Here is an 11,556-nt window from a genome sequence, read left to right as displayed (position 1 = left end):
GCCTTTCAACCTGTATAAATGATTATAATATGTTCCTAGGGGTCCTAGGACACCTACAGACATTTGTTGTCATGAAATGTGTTCAAGGGAGTCAGGTTATCCTATGACCCCCTTCAACCCATATAAATGATTACAATTTTTTATTAGGGTCTTGGGACCCCTAAAGACATATGTTGTCATCAAATGTGTCAAAAGGGATCATAGGTTATTCTATGACCACTTTTAATCCATATATATGATTATAATATGTCCATAGGGGTCCTGGGACCCCTACAAACATATGCTATAATAAAATGTGTCAAAAGGGGTCATAAGTTTTCCTATTACCATTTTTGAAGCATATAAATAATTATAATATGTTCCTAGGTGTCTTAGGACCCCTAGGGACATATGTTGTAATGAAACATGTCAAAAGGGGTCATAAGGTTATCCTCTAACTCCTTTCAACCCATATAAACGATTAAGGGGTCCTAGGACCCCTAGAGACATATGTTGTAATAAAATGTGTCGAAAAGGGTATAAGTTATCATATAACCCCTTTGAACTCATATAAACAATTATAATATGTCCCTAGGGATCCTACGACGCCTAGAGACATATGTTGTAATGAAATATGTTGAAAGGGGTCATAGGACATTCTATGATCCATTTTGACCCATATAAATGATTATAATATGTACCTAGGGGTGCTAGGATCCCTAGAGACATATGTTATAATGAAATGTGTTGAAAGGGATAATAAGTTAACCTATGACCCCTTTTAACCCATATAAATGACTATAAGATATCCCTAGGGATCTTGGAACCCCTAGCGGGATATGTTGTAAAGAAATGTGTCAAAAGGGGTCATAGGATTTTGACCCATATAAACAATTCTAATATGTCCTTATGGGTCTTGAGAACCCTAGAGACATATATTGTCATGAGATGTGTCGAAAGGGGTCATAGGTTACCCTATGACCCCTTTAGGTCCATATAAGTGATTATAATATGTTTATAGGGTCTTGGGACCCTTAGAGACATATGTTGTCATGAAAAGTCTTGAAAGGGGTCATAATTTATCTTATAATCCCTTTTGACTCATATAAAGAATTATAATATGTCACTAGGGGTCCTACGACCTCTAGAGACATATGTTGTAATGAAATGTGTCAAAAGGGGTCATAGGACATCCTGTGGCCCATTTCAACCCATATAAACGATTATAATATGTCCCTAGGGGTCCTACGGCCCCTAGAGACAAAATTTGTAATGAAATGTGTCAAAAGGGGTCATAAGTGATCCTATGACCCCTTTCGACCCATATAAATGATTATAATATGTCCCTAGTAGTCTTGGGACCATTAGAGACATATGTTGTAATGAAATGTGTCAAAAGGGGTCATAGGTTATGCTATGACCCATTTCAACTCATATAAATAATTATAATATGTCCCTAAGGGTCCTAGGACCCCTAGCAACATATATTGTCATGTATGACACCTTTCGACCCATCTAAATGATTATAATAAGTTTTTAGGATCTTGGTACCCTAGAGACATATGTTGTCATGAAATGTGTAGAAAGGGGTCATATGTTATCCTATGACCTCTTTGGACACATATAAATGATTATAATATATTCCTAGGGGTCCTAAGACCCCTAGAGATATATGTAGTAATGAAATGTATCGAAAGGGGTCATAGGTTTTCCTATGACCCCTTTCAACCCATATAAATGATTATAATATGTCTCTAGGGGTCCTAGGAACCTTAGAAACATATGTTGTAATGAAATGTGTCGAAAGGGATCATAGTTTATCCCATGACCTCTTTCAACCCATATAAATGATTATAATATATTCCTACAAGTCCTAGGACCCCTAGGGAGATAAGTTTTAATAAAACATGTCAAAAGGGATCATAAGGTTATCTTATGAGTTCTTTTGACCCATATAAATGGTTATAATATGTCCCTAGGGGTCCTAGGACCCCTAAAGACATATTTTGTAATGAAATGTGTCAAAATGGGTCATAAGACATCTTACAGCCCATTTTGATCCATATAAATGATTATAATATGTCCTTAGGGGTCTTATGACCTGGAGATATATGTTGTAGTGAGATGTGTCAAAAGTGGTCATAGGTTATCCTGTGACCCCCTACAACCCATATGAATGATTATAATATGTCCCTAGGGGTCTTGGTACCCTTAGAGACATATGTCATAATGAAATGTGTCGAAAGGGATCATAGGTTATCCTATGGCCCCTTTCGACCCATATAAACATTTCTAATATGTCTCTAAGGGTCTTGAGACACCTAGTGACATATATTGTCATGAGATGTGTTGAAAGGGGTCATAGGTTATGTTGAAATTATAGATAGACTAACTGAGAGTGGGGGTGAATTAGTTACTACAATAACAAATCCATAGATCTCTTAGATGTCTCAATTACTGTTGTCACTTGGTAGCTCCATAGAAAAATGTTGTAACTTGGTAGATTAACTTGTTACTGATCTTTAAGCATTCAAAATTATTAACATGCATGTAAAAATAAATCAAATGAACACAAGAGACACTAGATTTAATGTGGAAACCCAGTACGGGAAAAATCATCAAGTAACTAGCTACCAATTTTGACTCTTCTGAAGTGAGCCCTATTAGAAGCCAACCCTATTAAAGGTTACAAAACACACTGTTAGGTGTTACCTAGTTAGAAGATTTAATCATCCTAGAGTGGCCTTGCTAGAGGACTTTAGAACAATTCCATAGAACTATCCATGTTGTTAGAGGATTTACAAAATGGTTGTTAGACCAACTCTATTAAGAGATTTAGGAATTATTGCTACAATGGTGAGAATGTAACAATAAGTGACCTAAATAAGATGCAACTAAATTTTTTTGATACAAATCTCTACTCTACTTCAATAGATCCTCACTGATTGAATACAAGTCTATTGCTCATCAAAGATATCTGATCCTTCTTCAAAATTTGCTCACACTTCCTCTTTACATAATCAACTCATTTGCATGCTCGTTCATTACAATTAGAATCCACAACTTGACCTTTTATTTATACATTAAAAATTGTCAAGTCAGCCCATTTACAAGTTACATTTACCAATAAACCATACATCAGTCGGCTACAAACATTATATTAAACAAATAAACTTTATTTCTCAAAACAATGAAATCCTTCATTGGCCGACCCTACTTGGTAAACACTGCAAACTTTGCAAAATCCTTTGGAGACTGAGTGAACTTGGTAAGAGCTAACTTTCCTTTGTTTACCTTGTGAGCTTGATAGAAACTAATTTTTTCCACATAAGAGTTCAGTGCTCGAGTGAGCTCGATAGAAATCATCTTCACAGTGTAACCTCTATAAACACCTGGTAAACTTTGTAATTTAGTTTGCTAACCTTTTGAGCTCAATAGACTCTGTCTTTTTCCTTGCTAACCAACTGAGCTTAGTAGACTCTGACTAATAACTGATATGACATTTGTGTAACATCAAAGACAACACATAATTGAACAATTCTATCCAACAATCTTGCTCTTTAGCATTGATGGAACCACAACATTTCATAGTAGAATGAAATTTGAAAACACGTCTTTTCTGATAGAATGTTTCTCCCTCTTACATTTCATTCCACAAAATTTTCAAATACAGTAATCTCCCTTTATGAAGAAATTACATAGCTTCTTTACAAACATCAAACTTTTCACAAACAAATTTAAATTTCATAAAGATATGATAGTATACTCTTCCTCTTTGACAACACATGCCAAAGACAACACAAATTAAATTAGGAATAATGTACCTTATGTACTAATTCATATGCAATATTTCCATGATTATTCTACATCAACTAAAATATTTTCAACTTGATACCTGTTGATGCATCTCTAAAACTTCATTTTAGTGAGCTTTAGATAGGGGAATGACCCCTAATTTACCTCTTAGATACAAAAATGCATCCTTAGGTAAAAACTTTGTGAATATGTCAGCAATTTGTTCCTTTGTATGGACATATTCCAATCTAATCTCCTTATCCTGCACCAATTCTCTAACAAAGTGATACTTTATTGCAATGTGTTTGGTTTTTGAATGCATCACTAAATTTTTAGATATGTTAATTGCACTTGTATTATCACAAAACATAACAATAGGTTCTTTGATTTCTTCCTTCATACCTTCCAATAACTATTTGAAGCAAACAATATTAGAACAATTTACTACTACTGCAACATACTCTATTTCAATTGCGGATTGGGATGTACAATTTTTATTTTTACTAATACAAGAAACCAACCTTTTTGAAAGAAAGAAAGCTCCTCCAATTTTACTCTTTCTATCATCAACATTTCCTACCCAATCTACATTAGTAAACACTTTTCAATCTAGATTACCTCCAAATTTGTACCATAATCCATAATCTTCAGTGCCTTTCAAATATCTCATGATTTTTTTGATTGCCATCATGTGATTTTTTCTTGGTTTTGCTGAAAATCTTGCTACAATGCTAACTGCAAGGGCAATATCTGGCCTTGTATGCACTACATATTGCAACTTTCCAATCATAGATCTATACAATGTTTGATCTACCTCCTTTGATTCATCATCTTTGGTAAGTTTCAATTTAGTACACATAGATGTCCCAATTGGTTTGTAGTCTTCCATACCAAAAATTTTCAGTATCTTCATGATGTACTTAGATTGAGTGATGTAGATGTCATTCTTACTCTACTAACTTTGAAGACCAACAAAGAATTTTATCTCACCAAACATTTACATTTTAAATTCTTTGTTCATTTTTTTAAAAAATTCTTTGCAAAGATCATCATTTCCTATAAAGAAAGTATCATCCACAAATATTTCTACCAAAACAATCTTATTATCTAGTCCTACCTTGATATACAGGCTACTATTATCATTAGTTATTTGAAAACCAATCCGAATAAGATAGTTATGCAATCTTTCATACTATGCTCTAGGGGCTTGTTTTAGACCATATAATGCTTTATGTAATTTTTAGACCATGTCCTTCTTGTCTAGATCAACAAAACCTTTAGGCTACTCAATGTAAACCTCCTCATCTAGTATACCATTGAAAAATGCTGACTTGACATCCATCTGATAAACCTTAAATCTTTTGTATGTAGCATATGCAAGTAAGGTCTTGACACCTTCCAATCTTGTAATAGGAGAAAATGTCTCTCCATAATCTATTCCTTCTTCTTGAGAGTATCCTTTACATACAGTCTAGCTTTGTTCCTTGATACCTTACCATCTTCATTCAACTTATTTTTGAAAACCCACTTAGTTTCAATCACATTTTTGTCTTTAGGCCTGGGTACAAGAGTCTATGTCTTGTTTTTCTCTACCTGCTCTATCTCTTCATTCATAGCCTCAATCCAACTTTCTTTTTCTAATGCATATTTGACACTTCTAGGTTCAAAATTAGCAAGTAAACAAGTACCTTTCAACTTACTTCTTGTCATAGTTCCTTCAAATTTGTCTCCAATGATCTAATCTAGTGCATGATGTCTCCTAACATACTTAGCTAATATAGATTCCTTACCTTTTGAATGCTTGGCATTCTCATCCTCTTGTACTTCAACTTTAGGTTTTGGCTATTCTACCTATTGCTCAGGTCCTTTAGACTCGGTAGGCATTGGCTCGGTAGCATTAGAATGTGACTTGGGTTCTTTTAACTTAGTTTGAACTTCCTACAACTCAATTACTGAAGACTTGGGAGCAGAAGATTTCTAATTGACATTTGTAACTAGCACTATACCAAGATCAGTGAAAACAAATATCTAGTAGTCTTCTAGTTCCCTTTTGCTTTCTTCTTTAGTTCTTTCCGTAAACTCGTCAACTATCACATGTGTGCTTTCTATGACTTTGTGAGTAGACAAATTCAAGCATCTATATGCTTTATTTTTGCAAGAATATCTCAAAAAAATTTCTTCATCACCCTTTCCATCAAATTTACCTTTTCTAGATTCTTTCAAAATGTAACAGTTTCTTCCAAATACTTTTAGGTAACTTACATTAGGTTTATAGCCATACCATAAGTCATAGGTGGTTTTGAATGAGTCATTCTTTAGCTGTACTTAGTTCAAGGTATGAACTATAGTGCTAATAGCTTCCTTCCAGTATTTGATAGCAATGCTCTTTTCAATCATTAAGGTTCTTGCATAGTTCATGATAGATCTATTCCTCTTTTTAGCTATTCCATTTTGTTCATGAGTTCTAAGGGCTGATACTTGTCTTTTGATCCCTCTTTTAATGCAAAAATTATTGAACTCATGAGAGATGAACTCACTACTTTTGTCTAATATCAATAATTTTAGTCTTTTTCTTTTTTCCTTCTCATCTTCGGCCAAGCACCATTTAAACTTCACAAATGCTTTTGATTTCTCTTTTAAGTGCATGATAGTCATCATTCTTGAGTAATCATCAACAAAAAGAATGAAGAACTTTTCACCAGTATAGTTTTCAATTCCAATAGGTCCACACAAATTAGTATGCACAATTTCTAAAACTTCTTCAAACTGATAGTTCTTACTTTTAAAGCTAGTCTTTTCCACCTTGCTAATCTGACAATTCTTGCATAGACCAACCTTAGGTTTCTTTATGTTAGGAATGCCTCATACTTTCTTGAATTTACTTATTTTCACCAAGTTATCAAATTTCACATGACACAACCTCCTATGCCATAACCAACTTAGCTCAACTTGAGCAATAAACCATGAACATTCACTAAGTTTAAGATAGAATAGGTTACTTTTTGTTTGAGTGCCTGATCCAATTAGCTTTTTTTTGTCATCTAGTAGTCTTATTTTTTTATGCATGAATTCTACTTTGAATCCATTATAGAGTAGTTGTGTCACACTCAAAATATTGTGTTTTAGTCCTTCTACCCAATATGAATTATCACATAAAAGCTCTTTGGTTAGGTTCATTGTTACCAAAGCTCATACTACCACCATCATAGTCTTCAAAATGTTCAAACTTAGTTTTATCACTAGTCATATGATGAAAGCAACCACTATCTATGATCCATGTATCATTTTTTCTCCCATGAGAAATAATTGCCATTTCCTCATCATTATCAAACTCATCTTTTATAGCAATGTAAACAATTTCATCTTCTTCTTCATCATCAGAATCATTAGCATTTTTAGCCATGAAACATGTTTTCTTACCTTTTTCCTTGAATTATTTGAAGCCTTTCTTGCCATTGCACTTGTGACTTTTCTTCTCATCCTTCTTCTACTTATTTGAGCACCTAGCAGCAATATGTCAAATTTTTTCACAAGAAAAATAGATTAGAGGAACCTTAACTTTGTATTTCCCTTTGCCTCTACAATATTTCCGTGCTAGAAGAGCTTCAACCACCTCAATATCATTGTCAGAACTCTATTCTAATTCTTCTTCACTTTCTGACTAAGAATCCTTTATCTTCTTGCCCTTCTCCTTGAGTGAGAGTTTGGCTTCAAATGCTGATTCAATGTTCTTGGTAGCTAGAACATAGTTGTCATAGTTATCTAGCTCAAATGCAGTCAATCTTCAAACTATGGCCTCTAAATTTATCTTATGATTTGCTTCACATCTTCTTTCTTGAATTGCAAAAAATCTAATTACATATATGGGAAGTAATGTTCTAAGAACTTTACTTATAACTGTTTCCTCCTTGATATCTCCTTTAGAAGCTTTGGTTGCACTAACACTTGCTTTGACTTTTTCAACATATTTTGCAATTTTTTCATCCTCTCTCATCCTCATTTGATCAAATTGACCTCTTAAATTTGTTTCTTTCACTCTTCTTACATTATCATCTCCTCCATAGATATCTTTCAGCTTGTTCCACATTTCAAAGACAGCTTTGTAGTCCTTGACATCATCAAATTCTTCATAGCTTAGGGTAGATGAAATGTCTATCATCATGGTGTTATGAGTCTTCTTCTCAACAATGACATTTGAAGATAATGTGCCAATAGGAGTTACATATGCTTTGTCCAGATATTTTAGTCTTGTATCTCAAATGGAAGCCAGATGGAGTCTCATGAGACCTTGCCATGGTGAAAAATTATCATTGTTAAGCCTTAGAATTTCCCTCTTGTAAGACATCCTAATATTTGGCTTAGATCCTTGAAATCCTTACTAAAAACACCAAAATCTTTGATACCAATTCTTGGAATTATATATGGAGTAACTAAGAGGGGGGCTGAATTAGTTACTCTAAAAACAAATTTAGAAATCCCTTAGATGTCTCAATTACTATTGTCACTTGGTAGCTACATAGAAAAATGTTGTAACTTGGTAGATTAACTTGTTCAATCTTATTAGATTTCCACAATCCATTGGAGTATAATATGTGCTTCTGGATTAACTTGTTACTGATCTTTAAGCATTCACAATTATTAACATGCATGCAAAAGTAAATAACATGAACACAAAAGACACTAGATTTAACATGGAAATTCAATATGGAAAAAGCCACCAAGTAACTAGCTACTAATTTTCACTCTTTTGAAGTGAGCCCTATTAGGAGCTAACCCTGTTAAAAGTTACAAAACACACTATTATGTGTGACCTAGTTAGAGGATTTAATCACCCTATTAGGAGTGGCCTTGCTAGAGTACTTTAGAATAATTTAGTAGAACTGTCCACCTTGTTAGAGGATTTACAAAATGGTTGTTAGACCAACTCTGTTAAGATATTTAGGAATTACTGCTACAATGGTGAGAAAGTAACAATAAGTGACATGAATGAGATGCAACTGAACTTTGTTGATACAAATCTCTACTTTTCTTCAATAGATCTTCACTGATCAAATACAACTCAACTACTCCTCAAGGATGTCTGATCCTTCTTCAAAATTTTCTCACACTTCCTCTTCACATAATCAACTCATTTGCATGCTTGTTCATTACAATTAGAATCCACAACTTGACATTTTGTTTATACATTGCAAATTTTTAAGTCAGCTCATTTACAAGTTACATTTACCAATAAACCATACATCAGTCAGCTACAAATATTACATTAAACAAATAAACTTTATTTCCCAAAATAATGAAATTCTTCATTGGCCGGCCCTACTTAGTAAACACTACTCCAAAAATGATTTCTAGTTTTAACCAAGTGAAGCTCGGTAAACACTAAAAACTCTACAAAATCCTTTGGAGATCAAGTGAACTCATTAAGAACTTTCCTTCACTGACCTTGTGAGCTTGGTAGAAACTAATTTTTATTGTAGAAGCCTTCAGCACTTGAGTGAGCTTGCTAGAAACTATCTTCACAATGTAGTCTCTAAAAATGCTTGGTAGACTCTGTAATTCACTTTGCTAACCTTTTGAGCTCAGTAGACTCTATCTTTTACCTTGCTAACCAACTGAGCTCGGTAGACTTTGACTAATAACTGATATGACATTTGTGTAACATCAAAGACAACACACGATTGAACAATTGTATCCAATAGGTTACCCTATGACCCCTTTTGACCCATATAAATGATTATAATATGTTCCTAGGATCCTAGTACTCTGAGAGACATATGATGCCATGAAATGTGTTGAAAACTTATGACCTCTTTTGGCCCATGTAAATGTTATAATATGTCCCTATGGCTCCTAGGACCCCTAGAGAGAAATGTTGTAATAACATGTGTCAAAAGAGGTCATAAGTTTTTCCATAACCCCTTTCAAACTCATATTAATGATTATAATATATTCCTAGGAGTCTTAGGATCCCTAGGGACATATGTTATCATGAAACATATCAAAAGGGGTCATAAGATTATCATATAACTCCTTTCGACCCATATAAACAATTATAATATGTTCCTAGGGGTCCTAAGACCCCTAGAGATATATGTTGTAATGAAATGTGTCAAAAAGGGTCATAAGTTATACTATGACCCCTTTCAAACCATAGAAATGATTATAATATGTCCCTAGGGGTCCTTTGACCCCTAGAGACATATGTTGTAATGAAATATGTTGAAAAGGTTCATAGGTTATCCTATGACCCCTTTCAACCCATATAAATGATTCTAATATGTCCCTAGGGGTCTTGGGACCCCGAGAGACTTTTTTTGTGATGAAATGTGTTGAAAGGGGTCAGAGGTTATCTTATGACCCCTTTTAACTCATATAAATGATTATAATATGTTCTTAGGGGTCCTAGGAGCCCTAGAGACATATGTTGTAATAAAATGTGTTGAAAAGGGTTATAAGTTATCCTATGACCCCTTTTGACCTATATAAATGATCATAATATGTCCCTAGGGGTCCTAAGACCCTTAGAGATACACATTTTAATGAAATGTGTCGAAAGGGGTGATAGGTTATACTATGACCCCTTTCAAACCATAGAAAGGATTATAATATGTTGCTAGATGTCCTATGACCCTTAGAGACATAAGTTGTAATGAAATATTTTAAAAGTGGCCATAGGTTATTCTATCACCCCTTTCGATTCATATAAATAATTTTAATATGTACTTAAGGGTATTGGGACCACTACAGACATATGTTGTCATGAAATGTGTCAAAAGGGGTCATAGGTTATCCTATGACCTATTTGGACACATATAAATGATTATAATATGTCCCTAGGGGTCCTAGGACACCTAGAGACATGTTGTAATGATATGTGTTGAAAGGGCTCATAAGTTATCCTATAACCCCTTTCGACCAATATAAACAATTATAATATGTCCATAGGGGTCCTAGGATCCCTAGAGACATATGTTGTAATGAAATGTGTCAAAAGGGGTCATTAGACATCCTATGGCCCATCTTGACCAATATAAATGATTCTAATATGTTTGTAGGGGTCCTATGACCCTTAGAGATATATGTTGCAATGAAATGTGTTGAAAGGGGTTATAAGACACCCTATGATATTTTTTCACCCATATAAATGATTATAATATGATCTTAGGAGTCCTAGGACACCTAGGGACATGTTATCATGAATCATGTCAAAAAAGGTTTTAAGGTTATCTTATGGCTCCTTTTGACCCATATAAACAATTATAATATGTCCTCAGGGGTTCTAAGACCCCTAGAGACATATGTTGTAATGAAATGTGTCAAAACGTGGCCATAGGTTATACTATAACCCCTTTTAGATCATATAAATGATTAAAATATCTTCCTAGGCATTCTATGACTCCTAGAGACATATGTTGTAATGAAATATATCAAAAAAGTTCATAGGTTATCTTATGACCACTTTTGACCCATATAAACAATTTTAATATGTCTCTAAGGGTCTTAGAACTCCTAGAGACATGTGTTGTCATGAAATGTGTCAAAAGGGGTTATATGTTATACTTTGACACCTTTCAAATCATATAAATGATTATAATATGTTCCTAGGGGTCTTATGACCCCTAGAGACATATGTTGTAATGGAATATGTTGAAAGGGTTCATAGGTTATCTTATGACCCCTTTCAACCCATATAAATAACTCTAATATGTCTCTAGGGGGTCCTAGGACCCCTAGAGACATGTGTTGTCATGAAATGTGTGAAAAGGGGTCATAGGACATCTT

Source organism: Cupressus sempervirens, chromosome 4 (genome assembly GCF_028749045.1).
Source record: "Cupressus sempervirens isolate cs-2001-9-10 chromosome 4, ASM2874904v1, whole genome shotgun sequence".
NCBI lineage: Eukaryota > Viridiplantae > Streptophyta > Pinopsida > Cupressales > Cupressaceae > Cupressus > Cupressus sempervirens.
This window is presented reverse-complemented; position numbering follows the sequence as displayed.